Raw genomic sequence first — 25,215 nt, 5'->3', positions numbered from 1 at the left:
CATTTAGGTAAGAGTCAACTTTGTCAGAATGTAAGTGATGTTGGCTTGAAAAAATAAATATTATTTATTTATAAATAATTTACGTGAATTTTTAAATGGCTTGACGTCCGTTTACATCAAGTTTGTGGAAGCTACAGTTGAATCTTTACCCTTGTTATTGACTTTTTACCTTTCATTATCGACATTACAATAGAACCATGTATGTAATATCAATGTGTAAGTGAACCCAAAAGCATAAATCTAGTTTTCTTTATAGGGAGGTACAATTTTCCCTTTAATCCTTGGTATCTACCACCGCCCTTATCAATTATAAATCACTTGACTACGTTTTATGCAAATCAAACATGGAACGAAGACCACAAGTATGAACACGTTTAAGTCTTGGACTTCGTGATACGGCATCAGTGCATTTACATTTTCTTACCAGTACAGTGTGCTTTCTAATCTATTGATTTGTACGGAACTCCTTCAAAGTTTTTTTTTATGAAAAGGGTCGCTCATTTTTTATCTTTAATATTTTCTATCAATTTTAGAACAACGTAAAATGTTATAAGTCGATGCAAAATAGTACATGTATATTAATGCTTTCATTTGTGAAGTATACTTTTATTACAACACTTTTCGATAGAACATCTGTATTCTATTTGTTCAGTTATCCAATTTGTAATTTGTTTTTAACAAAAAATTGATGTACTTTTTATCCCTAACAAATGATGATGCACTAAAAACTAGTGATTTGGGAGATTTCGTTTCATAAGTTTTGCTGAACTAATTGCATTTTAATAGTAGACTGATCTAGGTAAAGTTGTTACACCATAGGCGCAGCACGTGACACAGATGAAGATGGATCAACCTTTATCTATTTTTTTCTAGATTTTAAAATTCTCAACGAGTGTCTGCACTGATGTTATATAATTTTAATATGATACTTTATTATCTTTCATTACCTAGGTGTAAAGAAACAGTATGAAAACACATTGCAGGATATTTGTTTTTGTTGTTTTAATTATCAGAGTGTTGACCCATGAAGAGATCTAGACTACTTTGAACGAAACATGGCGGTCATGCCTTATTTATATAAGTAATTGATTGACAGTCATAATAAAGGATAATGAGGTTAAGCTTTTTGTAACATACTTTGGAGGTTTCGTGTTTGTTTGTACTTTACAACTTTTTTTTATTCGGCTGTAATATTATGTAATTTTAGGTACATTTTGTGTGGGTTTGGAAAATCTCTAAGGGCGACAAAGACGAAGAAGTAGGAAATTCTTCCAAAATATTCAATCAACACGGAGGGTTTATTTTATTTGCCTTGTACCACAATTCTCATCAAGACAACTTCAATCGTACATATAGATGAAATATGAATGACATGTAAATTTCAAATTTGAATATCTTACTCTTAAATGTTTAGAAAATGGTACATGTTACATGTTATCTTCCTCGTACTTTCAAACCATAGATAAATGATAATTTTCTTTTAAACAAGCTATCATTTCTGTTTAATTGGAGTCAATAAATGATATCGAAATGAACTGTGTAAAGTACTATTTTATAAATATATTAAGAGTCATTTAATTTAATTGTTTCCCTACATTTCATTAATTCTTTGTTGATGTAGAACGTTCAAATTACAAAACGATGCATTAAGGATGAAATTCCCCTGTATATCAAGCAAAATAATCCATTTTGTTAAACTAATCCTCGATATCCATGGAGACATTTTGTCATTTAGTAATCAGAATGCCATTAAGTTTACTTGTCGCTATTTCGTAGAAATATAAAAGAGACGATATCTAAAACAAGAAAAAAACTTTTAAATTGTTTCGTAATGAAAGTCGAAATGTGAAAGCTGAAGTCTCTTAATTTGTTTTTGATGTGGTGTGTCTAATATACGGATTATAAAAAGCATTTCAATCAATGATAATGAGACAGTTGATAGAGTTTATTTCAGTCTTGGTTGGATTTATAAAATTCTTGCGTTATAGCATATCTTTTATAAACCATATATTTCACAAATGAAGTCAAAATAGAATATTGGCGTTGCAAAACAATCCAATTCGGAAGTTCATTATATATAGATCCAATTCACCCCATTAAAGATGAAAATGTTTCCAAAAAAGAGTGTTTCGTTTGGTGCACATGTGTTAATTGGCTTATCAAGAATATGGCAATTGGTATCCATTGGTTTGAGGGGTTCGATCTTTATATTTTGACATTTGCTTAAGGACCTTCCGTTTAAAATTTTCATCGGAGTTCGGTATTTTTTGTTATTTTACTTTTTAATTAGAGGCAGTTGTTTTCTAATGTTCAATTATCACAAGTAAATCTATGTATAATACAATTAAGTCCTGAGGGAATTGCATGAACTCAAAACGGAACGAGACCAGACGCACCGATAATCGTCTTCTGACATACAGGCAAAAACAAAGCTTAGTCAAAGTGTCACAATATGGAAAAAGGACCATTTTGAGCCCAGTCGATCTTACAACACTTAACTATAGATTTATAAGCCATGTTAGTCTGTCATTCATTTTTCAGAATTATCCCTAGTGGTAAAATCAGTACTGTTACCAATTTGCCGGGCGTACTGTCAGTTAAGATCAGTTCACCAAATGTAAAGCCTGGTATCTTTTAAGAGTTATTTCAGTTTTATTTCCGACTTCCCTGTAACCATTTTATGCCGAGTTTATGGGCATTATGTTTTCTTGTCTGCTCGTCCGTTCTTCCGTCTGTCCAGCTTCAGGTTAAAGTTTTTGGTCGAGGCAGTTTTTGATTAAGTTGAAGTCTTAGTACACATGTTCCCTATAATATGATCTTTCTAATTTTATTGCCAAATAAGAGATTTCCTACCATTTTCCATGGTCCATTGAACATAGAAAATGATAGTGTGGATGGGGCATCCGTGTACTTTGGACACATTCTTGTTAAACTTTGAAAGCAAACACACACTGAATGGTCTAAAAATGGTACTGAACAGTAGTAAAAGAGGGATGAAATATACCAAAGGGACAGTCAAACTCATAAATCTAAAACAAACTGACAACGCCATGGTTAAAAATGAAAAAGACAAACAAACAACAGCACACATGATACAATGAATAAACTGACTTCGAACAAAGATTTTAACATTACTGAATTTACCTAATTTATTATGTATCAGCACATTCACTGAAACTAAACGCTTTTAATTTCTGATCAGAAATTTCTGAAATTCGTTTGCTAGTGTGATAATTACAGTAGTAGTAGTAGTGGCATAATATGAAAGTAAAACATGTGTTGATTAACCTTTTGACCAAATAATTTTGGCTTTAATTGTAGGTTTTTGAAAATAACAGAAAATTTTAAACATTTCCTTATTTCCATTTTAACATATAATTTAAATTCCTTCACTAAATAATCTATTTACAAAGTCAAATGTAAAACTTGTGTTGAATCTTCCATATACATGAACCACTTTTTTGGTTGAAATTCTCAAACAAACAGGAAACATTTTCTATGAAAAGTCACAATACGTCGCCATACTATTAATATTGTAACGTGATAGACGACTGTGATTTAGGATTATTGTAAACAATCATTTCTACTTGAGTATTGTGTGTAACATGAGAATCCAAGTCTTATTAAACTGGTCACTTTAAGGCAATTGGATAGCAATTTATAATGGAACTTGGCTCTAAAAAAGGCATTTAACTGACGTCGATCAGACATTGCAGATCCGTTAATAACGATGATTATAAAGACGTCGCCGTTAAATGATCTCAAAACAACATCTTCTAATTCAATTCTGTGTTTATTTGTACGTAAACGCGTAATTTTGTTCGTCCTTTTAGACATTAATAGTATGTTTTCACTCCAGTGGCTTAAAAAATAGCAGATGATTCGTCTTTGAATAGGAATACTAAAGCATTATTCAGGTGGAATAGCCCAATGCCATGTTTCATGGTAAATGACACTTTAAAAAACACATGAATGAGTCATCTGAATCAAACGGTTTTAACTGAAAAGGTGAAAAAAAAGCGCTTTGACCCTAACAAACTGAGGTACCTTAACCACGTCCTTTGTCTAAACAATTATCTTTACTTTAACCGCTTCATATATTTCTGATAATGTTTTATTGACCTGTGTTTGGTTATTAAGCTCTCCGTTTGTGAATCCAATTTCTAGCCTTATATGCTAATACTTTTCAATTAATTTTAACGTTTCTAGGTTTTTACAATTTGTTATAGCGATGTATTTTTTTAGTGTTTAGGTTTTTATATACATCAAGCAGATGACTTATGTGTAAAATTTGTGTTTACTATTACGTAACAATTTTATCAACGCTTTCACCACACAGTTGGACCCAAGGGTAGACTGGGCTATAGTTTCATCCATGGACTTCTCACACCCGACAAATAAGTAATGGCATGGGTCCATACAGAGAGTGCGTGTACTGAATATGAGTGGCACGCTCTCTACACATAAAAAAAGCAGCAACTCTTTTGATAGTAGCCAGTTGCAAGCATAAATGTATGCCCCTAGACATACATAAAAGTACAGAACTCCAAGGTACAGAAAACATATCATGATTCCACTTGGGACTTTATCTTGGTAGATACATTATGACAGAATATTAATGATATCAGTTGTTGTTTGTTTTGAAGGGAGACATTTTGAAAAATGTAAACATTTTTTTGTAACGGAAGATATTAATTTAAAAATAGATATTTATGCAAGTTGAATAATACAATTCCAGTAAAGTTATGTCAATACACTTGTCAGGCTCGCCAAAAAACTAACAAATCAAGGCAGTAATTACACAAGTAGATGGTGTTTTTTTTTGTGATATCCGCGGTTGTCAGTTGCAGGAAGTTAACAAATGTTTTATATGTACGTACATTTTAACAAAGACTTATGAATACAATGTACATAGAAGTTTAGTAAGGCAGTAATTTCAGTAAATTTCCGTGAAATAACAGCAATATTTGAAAAATTTCGCCACAGGGAACATAAATATGTGCAGAATTCTTCTCGTTTCAAAACAGATTTTAATAAAATCATTTTTTTCGATTTTTGCAGAAGTTATTTCCATATTAAAATTTTGTCATGGAATTTTATCTTATTGATGTGTTTTTCTCTCTTTTGAAATGTTTTATGCAGTGTTTATTGATTGATGTAATAATTACATGTATCAACGTAACTTAAGTCAATCTTCAACATTGTCATTCAACATAATATTCACAATTGTTTGACTTTAAATCAACCGAACAACAAAAACATCTGCACATTAATTTATACAAACTATTAAATTTACGTTTATAATTACACGCATTACATAATATCGCGATTCTCATCGTATTGTGGTCTATACATTTATGTATAACAATACAATACATAATTTATATTCAGTTTATATCCTAGATGGATTTTTATTCATTCAATCAATTACAACAAGCTACAAAACGTTAGATAAGTTGTGCCCATAATCTGTTAGATATGAATAACATTTTGCTGTTGCAGGAAAAGGACAGTTCTATATGAGTTTTATAACAGTTAGCTTTAGTATTGAACATGCAATGTTTATCTAGTATTATCAGTTTTATTTAACACGGACGAGCAACTAGTCATCTGTTCTATTGCCAGAGGTAAGCATATATTACAAAAATGTTTGATTTAATTACAAGCTATAATTGCTAACAGTATGACACATGGCTAGATGTAAAATATTTTTTATAGGTTTAATTTGTTGTTAGAATACAAATCATGTGATATTTATTATTTCATTTTTTAACCGAGATGTGAGTTGTAGCTTCGAGTTCTTAATCTTATTGCTTGATTCGTACAAATAAATTTCAAACAGTGTTTACCAATTTTATTATAGTATATACCCAGTAGGTATGTAATAAAGTTAAAAGTAAAATGAGTAGTTATAAAGCTTGCTGAATCTGTCATATTATATGTGTAAAGAAAGCGTATTTATCCTCTGGTTTGTTTAGTGGTATTATATCATGCTGACATGTTATTCCGAACTATCTCCCTCATATATATATTTATCATATATGTTATAACTTTTAGTTCATAATAAATCATATAACTATATTTCAGTTTGTAAACAAAAAATAATTTCATTTTTGTATGAAGAAGGCCTTAAAAAAAATGTCACACAAACAATGCCAACTCACCTTGTACATTCTAATTTAAATTCTTTGAATATCAATAAAAACATAAACTTGCGACATATATCCGAATCCATAGGTGGAATAATTGTGTTACAGACAGTGCTTATATCACTATTTACAGCATTCTTAAGTCACCTAGATTAATACATTTTTAGTGCATTGTTTCGGAAATTTGTCAACTATTATTATGATACAATCTTAAGCTTATTAAAGTACAGATCATGCATGTGTCCACGCTCCGCTTGCAAGAATCTGACCGCGCTCCGTTATACTTTCAGGCAATATTTGATAAGTATTTGAAAGATTAGTTGGTCTTCTCTGTCTTTGTTTTTACAATATACATGTTACTTTCCAAATTATCGGCCGATTTTTTTATTGGATGATTTAACAATTACCAGAACGGATATGTTGATAGATCGTTGTAAGCCAAACATGAACAAGTCATCTGTGTTTTAGCCACAGTATATGTATTTATGATTAAAGGCGAATCTTAACGATATAATACAGGGACAGAATGCTTTTGAACAGAGCTGGTTTTTAGTAGTTTGTGCCTTCAATGACAGACAAATGCAAATTATCCTCACCAAATCATATACTATGATCTGCCATTTTTAACTGGAGATCGTTTAAGTATCTGACATTTTCCCAGTCATAAGTTTTGATTTGCACAACTTGAAATACATTTCTACATTTATGAACAGTAATAAACTAGATGTGTTGCTTGGTATAAAAGAAAATCAGCAAGTTTGGGTTGCTGTGTTCTTTGGGTTTGTTCTAGTTTGGAAATATATTTACTGGTTTCGGTATTTGTTTAGTCTTTTCCCGAAAAGTTGTCTATATACTGTTAATATACGTCTCGATATGTTACAACTTCTCGGTCGATTTTGTCTATCGAAAAGCTATAATTTATACAGGGCTCAAATCCACAATTAAATAAACCTCTTCTGAAATTTATCCCAACTATGTTAGAACTCCATTTACATGGGTAAATATTTTTTCTTCCATCAGAAGATTTCTTTTAGGTATATATTGTGTCATTGAATTTTATAACACATCCACTATCTTAAAGGAGCTACGAGATATGTAAAAAATCTAAATTATGATCTCGTTTGTTAAATCATTGGTGAAGGTGAAAAAGTGAAATAATCATGATCTTTAAAAGTGAAAAAAGGTAAATCATTTAATTAACTGATACATCCACAAATAATCAATCTTATAAAACGATGATTTACATATATGTTTAATATGAAATTAAACAGACCTAGAAAGATATGATTTCACGAGTTCGCTTAATTTATTTATATCTATAATTTTGTTATATCGCTTATATGACCATAGGAGGTCTTCGGATGTAATCTCGATTTTTGATTGGATGGCGTCTAGACTAAAATACACATGATACGAAACTATATATTATCGAGCCTATGCTCTGTTAACGGTTTATTTTAGACTTTGTATAGTTGGGATTTATGTTTTCCATTGTTATAAATCAAATATGAGAATTTGAGTCAAATCGGTGAAGATAATTTTGAAAGCTAGTGCCCCCTTAAGGTGGTACCCAACACTTTCACTAAAATTAATTTGGCTCGTTTAATTTTCATAAAATTTTGACAAAGTATTTACTTTGACTAATTGACAAAAATATAAAAATTTTAAAAATTGTGAACCAACCAATTTATCAGAAAATTTTCATTGGTTACATAGTAGTTTGACAAACACTAATTTTGATCATTGAGAAGCTTAATATTTCCTTAAAAACACTACGTAATTAAAATGTTTAGCTGATTTTGTAGAGTTATCTCCCTGTAGTGCTAGGTACCACCTTAAATACCTTTTCAAACGGTAATTGCAATCATTTACATCTTTTAATTTTGGTGGAATATGTATCTCCCACATTTTGCTCCATAATATAGAAATATCAAGAATAGTACCTAAATAGATCCTAAACACTTTATACACCGTAGGTAAAATATACCGAACCAAGTGGTGCCTTTAAGACAGCTAAAGTACAATTTAAGAATTTGGCAATTATTGATATGATCGGGAATGTTTTTTTAATTATAAGAAACAAGTTTACTAATGAAGGCATTAGAAAATGTGGTAAATTTGAATAACATCATAATAGTACGGTTACTGCACAAGGATATATAGTTTTTAATCGTTTATGAAAGAGGAACGAAAGATACCAGGGGGACAGTCAAACTCGTAAATCGAAAATAAACTGACAACGCCATGGCTAAAAATGATAAAGACAAACATACAAACAATAGTACACATGACACAACATTAAAAACAAAAGAATAAGCAACACGAACCACACCAAAAACTTGGGGTGATCCGGAAGGGTAAGCAGATCCTGCTCCACATCTGGCAAGAGGTTTTATGTTACTTTAAGAATTTGACCTCATTTTACGATTTAACATCATGAATACAGATTCCAAAAACATAAATACAATTACCACTCACTTTGTTTCAGAAACTTTTAAGATTAAGAAAGTATGCTGAATGTTAATTAGGTTACAGTGTATTTAGTCTGAATATTTAAGTCTGTTAGATAAGAAATACCTTGCATACGATGTTGTTGTCTTTGAAATGATATATTGAAAACATATGGACCATTAACTTCCGCGAAAGAGTAAAAAAGAAGAACAAGCTGATGTGCATTAGTAAATATTTTCAAAGATAAGTTTTACTTATAAGAGACAATCTTTAAGAGGCTTTATCTCTGCCAATATACACTGAGAAAATGTAAGATTTATTTCTCCATACAGCTTTAAACTTTTAACTTGAAAAAAACTATTTAAACGGTATTGATGAATAAAGCAAACTTGATAATTACAGATTCTGAAGCTAATTGCAATTCCAGCATAATTAATTGATTATACGGTCACAACAAAATTCTTCTGAGTTTAACACTAACACTAACTAAAGTTAAATCACATCAAGGAGTTTTGTTTATAAAGTGACAATTCAGTTATTGTTAAGAAGATTTTATCAACACAACTGTGTTTTCATAAACCCATGAGGACATTAGTTGTATGGGTTATTTACTAACACATATCTTTGACAGTAGATACCAAAATGAACAGTCCCAAGTTATAAGTCCAAGAAAGACAGATACCGCCATAGCAGAAACAAACGAACAAAGATGAATAGATAAAAAAAAGTCCAGAACATTACACATTACACAGTGCACCGGAAGGTCGGGCATATACTGCTCCCATTGTGTAGCTCGTTATGTGGCGTACTTAGCATTGCTAAAGCTATTTGCATATACATGTAGATGATAACAGTATTGATGAAAAACAAAACGAACCTAACAGGCAAGTACACACAATAAAATGAAAGTCAATATAATGACACCTACTGTAGACTGTAGACTGTCGTCATTTAAAAGACAGGGACGATACGATATAACAAATTTCATAGATTTATGCAAACAGATGTAGATGTTAATGATTATTTTTCTGAGATAATTTTCAAATTCCAAACGAATAAATCAAATAATGTTTTGTACATGATTTCATGTCAGACGTGTAGGTGACATACTTACCGAAACAGTTGCTACTGGATATCAAACATAGTATACGTGGTAAATATAATTCTACAAAATGGCAATAGTAGGGGAAAAGTGATACAAATAAAAGGAGTTATGATAAGTGATATATGATGCGTCAAAATATAGAAATAAAGCGTTTATATAAGTATGACATTGCTTTTATAAACTCTTTAACAGATACAGATAAACAAAAATATACCTGATTTTGTAGTCATTTTGCGAAAACATCCGAAAAAAACCCAACACGTGACAGAAGCGTTGTTTCATGTGAAGTTAATCGATTAATCTTACTGGTTATTTTTAGCTGAATACCTCAGTTGTTTTCAAATATCTCTGTTGTAAAAACCTGCAGGAGAAATCATTGTACTTGTCGCTTTTGTTAAAAAAAAATCTCTTTCACATGTTTTTTTACGTGCATAAAACGCCTACGTTTGATTATGTAGATATAATGTCATTTCATAGTTTAATTAATATCCAATCTGTTTTCTCCCCCATAAAGATAAGATATTATTAAGTGATGAAAAAATAGTTTAACACAAATTCCGTCGGTACCTTAGCAGAATATCTAGTCTGAGGAAGCATTGATTGATAAATTATCCATGTAATACAAAGTTTTATGATTAATCGCCATTCTAAGATTTGCAATAATAGATGATGACAGTTAGTTCATTCACCATAGGGCTTTAGTCTTCCCTAGTTACATCACGGTGTTTACTTTCCATCATAAAGTTGTTCAACATATCGACTTCTTTTATCATAAAAAGAAAGTTCGTGCCAATATGTCATTTCACAAGAAAAGACGATTGTTTACAAACAAACATCGAAATAAAGTATTTCAATTGGTCACATAACGTGTAATGTAAAAAAAAAAAACAAAGATATTGTTAATGATAAAAAATAAACTAGTTTACTTGGAAAATATAATATTTAGCTGTAAAGTGCATTTGATGCAGATTAATAGATGATGAAATTACAAATTCAATCTGCTCTCTTAAAGGGGATCGGTGTTTGAGAGGTCTACCAAAGTTATCTTTTGTATGAGTACCAGTTCAAACTTCGTAAGTGACACTAAAACTTTTAATTATTCAATAAAAAAATAACCAAAGAAATCAGAGAATTATAATATACCAGTTTGTCTTTCAGAATTACATGTAGCAGTATTATTTAAAATAAACTGCTGATTTAAAAATTTAAGAAAGTTATTATAACAAAAAAAAGTGAAAGAAAATGGAGAGTGTGTGGATTCATTAGAAGCGTGTTTAAGTCAAAACTGTTAACAACATTCAATCCGGTTGAGTTATTCATCAACTACTTAGATTTCAGTAATTGTGGATGAATGTTTCCCTCAGTTTTAGTTTGTAACACGGATTTCTTTCTCAATTGATTGATGAATTTCGAACAGCAGTATACTACTGTTGCCTTTATTTACAATAGATACAAGATTAACAACTATTTAGATATATTTCCAAAAAGGTTCATATGAACTATTAGAATGTCGAAATGTTCGCGATACAACAGCATCGAAATATCGACAATTGCATGAATGTTAATTTTGAGGACTTACATTTTTCTGTCTATTTAACTGACCTTGTGGCAGTTATTCGAATTAATGAAAACAGAAATCGAAAAATGTTAATTAAAGTACTCATAATTAAAAAAAAATAAGGAAGAATGTTTTTTTTAGATAAATTGACTGTTAGCAAATAATAAGGATTTTCTTATCTAAGGCATAGATAACCTTAACCGTATTTGGTACAACTTTTTTTTTTAATTTGGGGTCATCAATGCTCTTCAACTTCGTACTTGTCTGGCTTTCTAACTATATTGATCTGAGCATCACTGATGAGTCTTATGTAGACAAAACACGCGTCTGGCGTATTAAATTAAAAGCCTGGTACCTTTGACTACTATTAAAACGACAAAAACTTAAAAAAACAAAAAAAAACACAGGTGGAAGATAGTGAGAAATTTTAAAATTGGAAGACAAATCTAAACTGAAAATATTGCACGAGTATTGTCCTTTTTAGAATATAAATTACCCGTAAATATCTTGCAATTAATTATAATGTAATAACTCTTATGTTTTCTATACAGACTTTTAGTTTGACTGTGCCAATCCGACATTGTTATTCTCTCTTTCTGGTCAACTTTTGTTTACTGTATGTTTACACTGTAACGATTTAACTTGCGATTTTATTTCCATCATGATTGTTTTTGGTATATGTTTTTCTTATTCCATGGGAGCTATTCAATTAGTGCTTCAAGATGGTGAAAGTGTAATCATTCCTTCACACGGTCCTCGCCAAGTTCATTCATTTCTTTTTTACACTCACTCTGGACGATTTTAGCTTTGAGCTTTGATCTATCATAGTTTCCTCGGTAGAGTGTTACTGCTACCAAGGAATGTAATGATTCAATGATTCTAAGTGATAAAGAGTACCATCATGATTTGGTTGACCAAATATCTGTATTAATTATGACGACAGTTCTGCTTCCCTTGTCATAATCACAATCCTGTACTCTTTTAGTCGACTGTGACATAACCATATGCGACTTAAGTGGAAATGCATCCTTTGTATAGATGAATGTTATGAAAGAATCAGGATCAAATGAAGGAACAATCGGTGGAAAAAAATGGACAATTTAATTATGACTGTCGTTAAAAAATACCCATCAATTAAACGTACCATATGTTTTGCTAAAAAAATCAAGCATCATGATTATGCCAGTTGGGATAACTTTATGTTTGAGTAAATGTGGTCTTAACAAAGAATATACGTTGGACTTACCCTTACCAAAGTCATTGTTATTTTTTCAGTCAATTCTGTCATTTTTTTTTATAGAATACTCCTGTGTTAAGGTAACATAGATATTTTTTTATATGCCTTTAAAAAAAACTTTTATTTAGTCTAACAGATCATTAGATGCTTTACTATCCATATATGATTCACACTGCACCTGGGGTAGGATGTTTTACAGTAACCACGAACCCAGTTTTCATTGCTAAACGGACGCAATAAATGTGCGTTATTGTAAAAAAAAGTGTCCGAAAAGCTTTTTTGAAGTTAAAGAAGAAACAAAACATTGCATAAAGGACACGTGTGTGTTAAAAGAGAATTAGAGGAACTTTAATGTCTGATTAATTATCTGATTGAATTTCTAAAGTTCGAAAAAGTTTTGCCGAATACAACCATAGTAATCTATTCCTAGAGTGGTCATGTATTTATAAGTACATTATAAAAGTGCAGTTCTGACTCAACCATCCATCCTTTATGTAAATTCAAACATTATTAAAAAAAAATTTGAATATACAGACTTATTAACAAGTCATAAAACACCGCTTTATCTCAATATCTTTTCGATCTCAGTCCTTTTTCCCCTGTGTGTATCCATCAGTCTCGATATTGATAGAAATGCAGATATTATTTTAACTAAGTTATTTGTTTTTAATCAACAGTGCTAACACTGATAATACAAAACGTAAGTGATGTACATTTCCAGAATACTTTGTCTCAAAGGGATGTGTTCATCGTTTATATTAAATCAGATATTCCCACAAGAAGGAAACTTTAGAATCGTTTCTCAACAAATTAATCAACCATTTTATTTCGAACGTACAGCGTATAAATAAATATTGATTTAATGACAAAAGACAACTACAATGTTAATTGTTTCTGAATACAAATCATTCTGCTTTCTAATTATGTATTATCTAGGATTGACATAAGGGTGTCGCGGTGTACTGTAGAAGGACAGTATTTATAAACTTTATATGCATAAGGAAAGAAAGGCAATTAGAAACCCATGCATTGCAGATAAGGAGAAGTGTAGGACCGAAACCTCTTTGAAAACTTATGAAAAAAAGACGGAATATTAATTGAATAAATAATCTGAATAGAAGCGACGCTTAATTAAAGGGTCGCTACGTCTGAATTTTTTTTAATCATTTAATGCATTTTGGCAGATCAATTATGGTTATTGTAATGCCGTTTTTAGTACGGAGACAACATTTCCTTATGTTTTAATTGTGTTGAACATAATTTGCATTGTATGGCATGTAGTGTTGATGAATCGTTCAGCAAATATTAATCTACTATTCGATCAGTCAAATAGAACACACATATTCATTCACAGTTATTCTGGAGTATTTCATCTTTATACCATCACACGTTGGTTGACCGTTATGGAATAACCGTTTCACACAGGATATCGGGTATGTTCCTTACGTCGTAACTACAATCCCCTTCCCTTTCATGAATATGACCTACCGAATTAGACTATTCACCGGATTTGTTATAACATGAGCAACACAACGGGTGTTACATGTGAAACAGGATCTGCTTTCTCTTTCAGAGCACTTGAGAGCACCCCCAGTTTTTTGGTGGGGGTTCGTGTTGCTTATTCTTTAGTTTTAAATGTTGTGTCATGTGTACTATTTTTTGTCTGTTGGTCTTTTTCATTTTTAGCCATGGCGTTGTCTGTTTATTTTCGATTTAGGAGTTTGACTGTCCTTTTGGTATCTCTCCTCCCTATTTTAATTTATACTGAGTGACCAGTATATTAGAAAATCTCTGCAACTTTAAATTTTCATACATGGTAACATATATATAGTAAAAACATGGTGATCAATATGTTGCACCTCTAACTATTAATATTGATAAAAAGAAAATATAGTGATTATTATCCCTTAAATGAACCGTTTTTCTATAATTACGTGAGTTGTTTTTCGAGGTCAATCACATTTTGAATTTAACTTATTAAATTAATAAATACATCGCTAACATTTGTGACTTTACAATATCAGCTATTGACTACTTGTATTACTGGCATAATAGTGTCAACCTGCTACGTACAAGGTATCAGCTGTATGAACTTTCCGCATATTTTAAAAACATTTAGGTTGTTTTAATGACTGATTATTCCTCTTTTTGTGGACTTTGAATCGACGGAACCAGTTTAAGTGAGTTCGATTATTGTTGAACTGTTACCCAATACAACATGCAGTTAAAACGAATATGACAAAACCCCTCAGAGGTAAAATACCAGTATTTCCATTTTGAATTGTTCTTCAAAATCCCTGATTTTGATCAGTAATGGCCGTCATTCAAAGTAAACATTCACAATTTATTATACCGAGGTAAAACTTTATTCCGAGAGTCTAGTTTTATGTTAATTTTGAACAATTGAGTTATTTTAATTGATTTAAATGGGTGGTTACTAAAATATTTTTTTATACAGAACTATTTAAATAATGAATGAAAACAATATAATTACAAATTTACTGTTTCATCAAATCTTCAATTATATGAAGCACACATGGTTTTTCAACAACAAGTCGTTCTGTTGTCCGTAATCTGAACAAATTTTCGGAATTATCGGTTTGTTAATTTCCTTCACCTTTGTAATTGAATAGGCCTTCAATCTGATTTAATTAGATTGCCGCTGAAGATGTGTGTGTGTATACAAGCGGGGTAGAAGATACCATAGGGACAGTCAAACTCAAAATGCTCATCTGCCGTACCAAATATAAACCTGGTTCAATAAATGATTTGTATACAGCTACTATGTCCATTCCAATGTTATTGGTCGTCTCGTATACGAGAGTATGACAAGCCCCGTTGGAAGCACTCTTGTGCTGACAGGAAATGTTACGTATATATATTTATTTTCATTAAATGTATCGTTTAAAAATGTTGAGTTATTCGAAGCATTAACGTTTTTCTACTCAAGGAATTGGCTTAGCTGTATCACATTAATTTTCGAATTTATCAGTTTAAAATTCTCTTTGTATTTGATTTGGAGGTTAAACTGTTCCATTTCGAGCACCACTGCTGATTCCCATTGAAAGGAAATGCGAGTCTTGTTTCCTCGAAATAAGCCTATAATTTTAAAGGATTTTTTATTTCGACGCCAGGGTCAACGACACTGCGGACGGACATTTCGTCTACGATGCTTTACCAGTCAAGTAGTCAGCACGTTTTTGATTACATGTACTATCATTAGTTCATAATCTTAAAATTTACTGTAAATAATTAACCAAGTTTAATCCTCCCTGGCAAAAATTCCCATAATCGTATTTGGAAGAACGTTTTGAAATTTACAGTCGTTTATGCTCTTAAATTTGAAACTTGATTTCCAACTGTTCCGGTTTGAGGGGGCATTAGTCTTCTGTAGACAAAACGCTTATTATGCGTCCCAAATTATAAGTCTGTTATATTTAAAGAGTAAATACAGGAATATGATGTGTCGCGCGAGCGCAATATCATATCCTTTTTTTTTCATAATGAACGGCTTCCAAATGTTTGAAAAATGTTGTTCTTGAAATAGAAATGTCATAACAACAAAACTCTGAACTCTATTGGGAAATGAAGATAATACTCATTACAAAAATATATATATGATAGATGTGTTTATACAGTTGTTTTCTAAAATCAAGATCCTATCTTAAATATATACATGAAATGATATAATATCATGACGAACTGACAGTATCTGTCTGTTTGAAGTCGTAGAAATGTAATTTCAATTCATAGTGTTTGAGATCCTGCTATTTGATTTATCAATTGTTTGCCTTTTGATTTCACATTAAGTAATTTTATAAGACTTGTAACAGTATGTCTTTCATTGATTATTTACCAATGCTCAAAGAAAAAGAAAAATCGAACACTTTTGAAATTGACAGATCCGCTGCACATATCTTTCATCCATGCATATAATAAAAATTGTATTACCAACAACTGTTTGTCGTACGCAGTGTGTGTTATCTATTTTAGTTTGTTTGTATAGTTTGCAAGAGTAAATTCAACAGCTTTATAAATATAGAAAACATTACTAATTATAGCTGCCAAATCTTTTATTAACGATGTTATTATGTACTATACATAAGAAAACCCAATTTCATTCGATCAGTCTATTCGTAAGAATTATTTACAATTGTGTAAAAGAATGTATCAACGGTTGATAATAAAGATCCGCTATTTGCGAGTATGATCTCAAAAGACTCGATAATAGTCCGTCGGAAGGAGACGATAAATGACTGACCCGTGTTAAGAGAGAGCCATTTATTTTGCAAAAAGACACCCTTATAGATTTCAAAAAAGAGCAGGCTAATGCCGCTTCAAGGCAGCACTCGCATTTCCAAAGTGACAAGGGATTAATATAAGTTGCAATAACTTGTTTCCCAATCCACTATAAGTAAACATGTTTAAACTAATAAAGATCCGCAATTCAGGGTTCTTCTATTTTTAAATTAACTGGACCATGATTCTTCTTTATCTATGAAAGTACTCATCATCGAGGAAATTAATCACCACACAAACAGCCCTGTACTAAGTACTCCTTTCCGTAAAGATAGAGACTTTCTGGATAAGGGAATTAGGGACTTCAACGCCATATACTTGCAATGACAATGTCAAAGGAGTATGAAATTTGTTCTGCCTGCAGTGATGTTAATGTAATGATTTTATTTAATACTGCCTTACGGCAACAACGTAGTCATGGGCAAAAACATTACCATCGGCCTAATATTAAAAAGTCTTCCAAATCTAGATCGCCCTCTGGGAACTTTGATGACTTTCTTTTACATCTTCATCATCCATTAGGGTTTCATTGTATTATTATTATTACTACTATTCTTTTTTCACTGCCTGTTAATTTTCTTAAATGTTTGAGAGATTATGCACTTGACAAAGGAGGCATCAATACGTTTTCTCCAATATACAGACTTGTCAGCATAATTTGTGATGGAGCTCTTTTCCGTCTTTTCAAATCAGTAAGATCGGACTTTTTCTTATTCACTTTACAAATAGAGGAATTGATGTAATCAACATCTGCAACGTTCTTTTTCACAAAGAGGTAACATCTAAAATTCCTATTTATTTTCAAAATCAGTCAGTTCCTGTTGTATCCTACAGTTACACCAAACCAATTGCACCCAAAATATTTAACTATAAACAAGCATTGCAAGGCCTTGAACAATACAAAAAAAAAAAAAAAACTCTGACATGTGACTGTTCCCATTCGCCTTATACTTTCAGCCCCTCTGGTCATGTTATTATTGGGGATCTAAACATTATTCAACATGAAAATCTCCGAAAGGTCTATAGAACCCCGAGACATCAATTGGAACTATCACTTCAAAATAATTATGGATTCCATTGAGGACTACTCCAGAGCATGGACTGAACGAGAAGAAGTTGAACTGAACACTTTATCAGAACGGGTCAAAACTGTCAGATTTCTGATTAAACGTCGCATGTTTAAGTTGAAACATTTGTGTGAACGATCGACCAAAGTCCGTTTTCAGAGAAAAAGAGGCATTGAAATGTCTATCATTTCTTCATGATGAGTATGATGTTGTTCATCCGGACAAATCGTCAAATAATATTGTCTTTGTATGTTAATCGTATTACTACGAATGTCTTGTGTTTCTTTGGTACATATGACGTGGCTCTGTACTATTAAAGATCCCGTCATTGTTACTTTTCTATTATAATGCCATCATGTTATTGTCCTATTATATTTTTAAAAATACTTTGAACGACAAAATTATTTTACTCTCGTAGTGTTATTAACCATATGTGGATTCTTAAAATTTCTATCTGGATAATTTTAAATCTCGGTCTTTTTCTGAAATTTGTTCTTACAAAACTTTACATTTTTAACCCTGTATGCCACCATTGCTAATGTGAAATTTATTTTTTTAAAATACTTGGAACGACAAAAATATTTTATATTTCTTCCTGTGTGACTTTTACATTTTCTGGCGTCAAACACGCGAAGCAATGAATGTGGTTGTTAAATTTGATAGATGTTTTTTGTACTTCTGAATATTTGTTTGTTTTGAGATTGTGATTGTGAGAAGTGTAGCGCTTACGCCAAAAAAACAGGTTCTTTACACCATTTTCTACATTTGAAAATGCCTGTACAAAGTCTAGAATATGGTAGTTGTCCATTCGTTTGGTATGTTTTATCATTTGACTTTGCAATTTGATTAGGGACTTTCTGTTTTGAATTTTCCTCCGTGTTCAGTATTTTTGTGATTTTACTTTTTACAATGTTATTTATTCATATGAATATAATGTAAAGTACGAGAATACAACAGTTTACTGTCAACCAAGCAATCATTTTTGTGTGTTAGATTTTATTCGTAACCATTGAACAATATGAAAAGAAAACACTCTGAGAATAGCTGATTTATCAATAACAAATCAAAAGCACATAAAATAGTTTGTTTAACCTGTGTTTGCACGAGGCTGGTCTCTAGTGGATAACGAAAAAAGTATCTATAAGTGCCCATGCTTATGGTTCATTTATTCTTTTTTAAGCATAACAAAAAGCAAATAAAATATTGCAACATGTATAATATATCTTAAAAATGATAATATTTGTTGTCATGTCCTGCAGCCCAATAATACAAGCTTATCAAAATAAGCATATGAGTACCGTTACTTATAATTTCATACTTATACATCATTTGGTCTCTCATCTCATAGACAATTATACCACATTATTTTGTATTTCTATATGGGATAACAATTTGATTTTATCGAAAATGAACCATCAAAACGATTAGATTGCTGCATTTGATTGTTTTACATTAACATAAGACATTCACAAAGTCCATACTTCTCAATTTCTCAATTTTTACGACCAGTTTGTAATTAATGGTTAAACTAATGATGTTTTTGTGGTACATAAGATTTTTTTTATCCGTATGCTTATCAGCAAATGAACTTGAACACAAGCTCCTCCTTAAAGACCATACTTTCTTTTTCAGAATAATGTCAGTTGAAAGCAACATTTAACAAACCACATGCATTGAGCTCACTTTACACTTGTCTCATCGGCACATGCAAAATAAATCATTAGTACATGCAATATAAATTATCAACATTAGCTAAAACGATTTGCATGATAGATTCCTTTGAATGAAACTATTAAGCCAATTCGTTTAAATGATTAAGCAAGGCAGAGAGAATTAAAGTCGTGTTTATTTTGTGTCATAGCTATATTATTCAATAAGTTCTAAATGCTTTTAATGTATTTTACACACGATAGGTTGTAGTGACTTAACACTGAAACAGATTTGATAACATTTAAATGATCATGCTCGTATCTGCTGTTCAATTGATTCGTGCGTAAACTGTGTGACAGCTGTGGTCATCAGCAGGTAATACATACTTTGATTTTATCAGATAGTTTGAGATCACAGTCTTCATATTCAATAATTAATTTTGAAATGGTACACAAATATTCTATGTAAAGTTATACATTTGGTGTAAAGGATGTTGATCTCATCATTAATCAGTGTCATTGCCTGTTTGATGCGATCGTTTTGTTATCTTTTTTGTTTATGAAATAAAAATGGGAGAACTTTCTTTATTTTGAATGAATATGAAGCATATTATTCGTATATTTTTTTTCATATTTCCATACCTTATATGATTTATTATTGCCTGTACACGTGCTCTTGTGTCAAAAGTTATTCATATTATTTGAACCACGTGACTTTGGCCCTTAAATCAAAATTGCAGATAAAAAGAAAATATTTAAGAACAACTTAAGAAATCATGTAAGATCAAAGTTGTTTCACATGCAATTCAACCTAAAAGGTATTTCCCTATGTGCCAAAAAAATGAACCAAGAACTAATTCGGGATATGTACATACATCCCTTTTATCAAATTGTTCATGCATTTCGAAGGTCACTACTAAAATGGCAGCAAACGGATAATTTTGATTCTCTCAGTCAATATGGATTGCCAAATAAATACCTATGCATTTATTTTTTAGTAAAAGCAATAACACTTTTAAAACTATGATTCCCATATGTTTATTTTTCCCCGTGTTTATAAGGTTCATTTTATATGGCAATTGGAAACCAATCTTTACTTTAAAAAATCATAAAATACCTTATTTTATCTCTTTAAAACGAGAGTCAAATTTGCAAGATTTATTTCTCAAATAGACATGTTCATCAAAATTTGTTAGTTTTGATAAAAAAAAAAAAAAAAAAACACGAATGAGATTTACCAATATTGTCACCCTCCGGTAAACAAAGAAACAGACAAGGAGCCTTCCCTTATATATCTAGAGCACCGAGATTGCATTGCTCGGTATTTCTATATTTTGTAAACTATTGTTGGTTTTGTTTTATCGTTTCTAGTTTTTTGCTATGACATCGTCAGTTTGTGAGTAATAATTTCGAATATCCCTTTGTTGTTTTTTGCCTTGTATAAGGGTGAGTGTTTCAATAAAACTTCATTATATAAACAATATACAACGAGAACAAACGTTTCAGAACCTAGATGAATAAAAAGTTATGGAGCATCATAAACATTGGGTCCTTACAAAAATTTACCAAAGATACCAGGATGAAAGTGTTTACGCCAAACTTCAATAAATTAAATAATATATCAAAACTGGTTTTATTTGTCGAATAGCCAATTAACATTCTTTTTATATTTTGTATAATGAATTTTAAAATGTCTTTTGGTATTTTAAATACATAAATGTACTATAATTATTCTTATTACAGTATTGCAGAAGATTTTTTTCTCAGTTGTGATTTTTCCTACAACCGAAATTTCGTTACGTTGGGTCATATTTCTTAATTAATAAGTATGACACTTAGACACTCAAATTTTCAATAACAGTCGATTTAGAAAAAAATGGTCATCATATTTTGTCCTCCCAAAATGAATTAAGGACATTATAATTTAACAAGAAGGTACATAGCTTGCTTACATGTATAACTAATCTTGATAATATAAAATAGTCATTTGGTTTCACATTCAGTCAATACAAAAGTTTACAATATGTCCTTTAAACACTTTGCAGAAGAGCAAATTATTTATACGATATAGATATATTGAACAACGTTTTTACAAGTATTGCAAATACTTAATGTCTTTTGACGTAATGTGCATCTGGCGAACACAATTTCAATCGTTGTATTTGTGATGATATTATAAACCGCCACTTTGTCGATGATTCTGTAGAGGTTTACCTGTTTGATGATATTACCATTTGAGAAGTCAGCACTGTGTTAACATGTATTTTCATTGATATGGTAATTATTATATATGAACAGTTTACAAAACTTTTTTTTTTCGAAACGCTTCGGATTTTCTACACCAGAAATAGATAACTTAAGCAGTATGCTGCAAAACTTTTCGGAAATTCGGGTCATCGATGCACTTCAACTTCGTACTATATCAGGCCTGTTTTTCTTTTAATTCGAGAGTCACTGATGAATTTTAAAAACAAAACGCACGTCTGGTGTATACTAATACAATTCTGGTATATATGATGAGTTTATTTACAACAATGGGTCGATGTCACTGCTGGTGGAGGTTTGACACCGAGTGTATCACTAATTCAATAGTTTGCACATCTGTGTTGACACGAATCATCACTGATATGGCCATAATTATATATTAACTCTCTTTGTACAAAAGCTTGGCAATATTTTTTGTTTCTCAGCGCTCTTCAGTTTCGTACTTTATTTGACCTTTTAATCTTTTTTATATTCAAATGTCACTTGTAAGTCTTTGTAGAAGAAATACGTGTCTTCGGTTAAATGATTTATCCCGGTATCTATATGATCAGTGTATCAACAACCACTAGGTATATACTACTTCGTGTGGCTTTTACCTTCCCAATAGTAACAGCCAAGTAGTAAGTGTTGGTATGAATTATGATTGATATTGTCATTATATCTCTAACTGTTTAAGAATATAGTATTGTTCAAGATACAATAACTTTCTAACCGAGGAATAATATTGCCGTAGTTGTGTTTGGCAAAACCGCTAGGAATTTTGGACCAACAAATACTTCATTTTTGTTTTTTAACCTTTTCAATTGAGCGTCACGAATAAGTCAATTTCGGACGAAAAATGAGTTTTGAGTCAATCAAATATTGAAAGTCCGAATCGAGAAACATTTTTCTTATGTGGAGTCGTCGTAATTTCTAATATGAAATTGTAAATACTCAGATAATCCACGAGGAAATACATTTTTTGGATTTATTTTTATATTCATAGGTTCAGTCCGAAATTAAATCCAGTTTTACGTATTAACATTATTCAATAGAGAGTTAAATTGATTATTATCCACCTTTCAATGTAGTTCTATAGCAGAAAAAGGTTTACAATCACTAGTTAAACCACCAACATAGTATATTTTTTAATGGACATATAAACTGTTAACCCATCATTCGAATATAACATAAATTAAGTCTTGAAAACTTGCTCATTATCAAAGTAAGAGCAAACGTTTATGTCCTAGTAAACAATGTACTGGTAAATTCTCTTTTGTAAATGAATAATCAAATGTTATTTATTTTATCATAGATTCCATAATTATTTTAATGTAGTTGCGATATTTTTTTACTTAACGTTTTGTGTTATTTGAGTATACTTAACGTTTCGTGTTATTTGAGTATGCAGTTTTATCCTACTGCTTACTGTCAAAACATTTTTTTCAGACATCTTCCGAAATTTTCAACCATATGTGTATAAGATAAAAGTTATATGACATCTATTATTTGCTCCATTTGTTGTTTGACAGTTTTTCTGAACTTACCCTTTTTGAGTTAGCCTTTGATTTCGGTAAAGTTATCATACTTTTTTATATGTGAAGAATGAAATAAATCATATTGTATAGACCGACCCTAAATTCATTCACATTGTTGTCATCGACATAGCATCTTCAATTTTTATATTACTAAATGAATACCCGATGTTTATTTACATACACGTAGACTGTATAATGGTGTTTAAATCCTTAACACTATCTTACATACAATTTTGTACATTGTTTTAACACTCTTTATAACAGATGTAATTTAATAATATGCTTAGATTGAAGAAAGTATTAAGAATTGTGCTTAGAGTCATGTTTAATTTATGAATTGTTATGTCCTAAGTAAAGGAAACAGTAATATACCGCTGTTCGAAATTCAGCAGTCGATTGAGGAAAAACAAATCTGGGTAACAAACTAAAACTAAGGGAAACACATCAAATATAAGAGGAGAAATAATACACAACAGAAACACTAAAATGCAACACACACAGAAACGAACTACAAAATAACAATAGCCATTTGCCTGACTTGGGCAGGACATTTTAAGAAAAAATGGTGGGTTGAACCTGGTTTTGTAGGTAGCAAAACCTCCCACTTTAATGACAATGTTAAATATAACACTTACAAGACAGCATTACATGACAAGACTACAATACAAGTAAATGGAAGACAAAACATAGAATATTACGACAAGGTTATAGTTATTAAAGGTACATGACTTATCATTTAATAAAAACTTTCAATTCTTAAATACTTTTTGAAGTGTTAATATTCAAGACATGTGTACATTTAATGATTTCACTTAGAAAAGAGTTTAAATAATATTATAACTCTAAATACTAAAGGCTTTTCAAATAGATGATTGCTTGACATATTGATTGTTATTGGTTCTCCTTTATCTGACCTAATCAAAAACTTAACTTTAAGTAATCCAACACTTTCGGAGTCAATGAAGCATTATTCAGGTGTTGAGGCCGAATAATCTCCAAACTAAAAGTATTAGAAAAGAAAAACGATTCTTAGTTCTTAACTACAAAATTATGTTCTTACATTCTACATGTTAGCCTATCGGATGCAGTTCTTAGCCTTTTTGATCTTCATGTATAATTTTATTAAATTGCAATAACATTACACCAAATAAAGAAGTTCAAAAGATGTGTACAAAATTCCAGTATGGAGAAGTTTTGTCTTGCTTGTATGACATAATGGAGGCGTGCTGTTATCGTTGTCGTCAGCGGTGTCACCACTTTTTTTTAAATAGTTGATAAGGTAAGTTTTTTTTCTAAAAGGAAGACCACTATACATGAGTCAATGGAGAGTTGGTTTGCATTTGTATTATCATTGGCATATTCGTTTGGAGATTATTCGGCCTCAACACCTGAACAATGCTTCATTGACTCCGAAAGTGTTGGATTACTTAAAGTTAAGTTTTTGATTAGGTCAGATAAAGGAGAACCAATAACAATCAATATGTCAATAATATGTGTCATGCAGTTGTAAATGTAATAGCATTATCATATTTCATTTCACAGAGATTATTGGTCCCTTTAACTTCAGCCATGAATGTTTTACATAATAAATGCATGAAAAAAGTATTTTCGTTGTAATAGCAAAAATTGAATATAAATATAAAAAAAAATATATTGATATAACAGATGATATGAACGTATATCTGTGTGAACACTTTATTAACCTAGAATGACATATTGATTTAAAACCCAAACTTGATCAATATTGCACTCCTTTATAAATATATAATTGGCTTATAAAATACGTACATCATATAAGTCAATTTAAGTTATTTTTTTTGCCTGTACCGTCGAATCTGTAGTACATAATTGTCGATGTTCCTACTTCATTTGCAGTGTGCAATATTATCGTATTTTAAAATATATATATATATACATA

General features: G+C 30.9%; 1 protein-coding gene across 2 annotated transcripts in view; it reads left to right on the top strand.

Annotated features, from left to right (window-relative positions):
- The first annotated feature begins 5,401 nt into the window (after positions 1-5,401).
- Positions 5,402-25,215, top strand: part of LOC143071327 (G-protein coupled receptor 35-like) — a 94,730-nt gene continuing 74,916 nt past the window's right edge. The window contains exon 1 of one of the 2 annotated variants that reach the window (XR_012976874.1): positions 5,402-5,627. The gene's annotated coding sequence lies outside the window, so the exon portion shown is untranslated. The remainder of the gene's footprint in view (positions 5,628-25,215) is intronic. The other variant, XR_012976870.1, reaches the window with a different exon arrangement.

Source organism: Mytilus galloprovincialis, chromosome 4 (genome assembly GCF_965363235.1).
Source record: "Mytilus galloprovincialis chromosome 4, xbMytGall1.hap1.1, whole genome shotgun sequence".
NCBI classification, from domain to species: Eukaryota; Metazoa; Mollusca; class Bivalvia; order Mytilida; family Mytilidae; genus Mytilus; species Mytilus galloprovincialis.
Note: the sequence above shows the minus strand (reverse complement) of the source record. Positions and strands in the feature narration are given on the sequence as shown.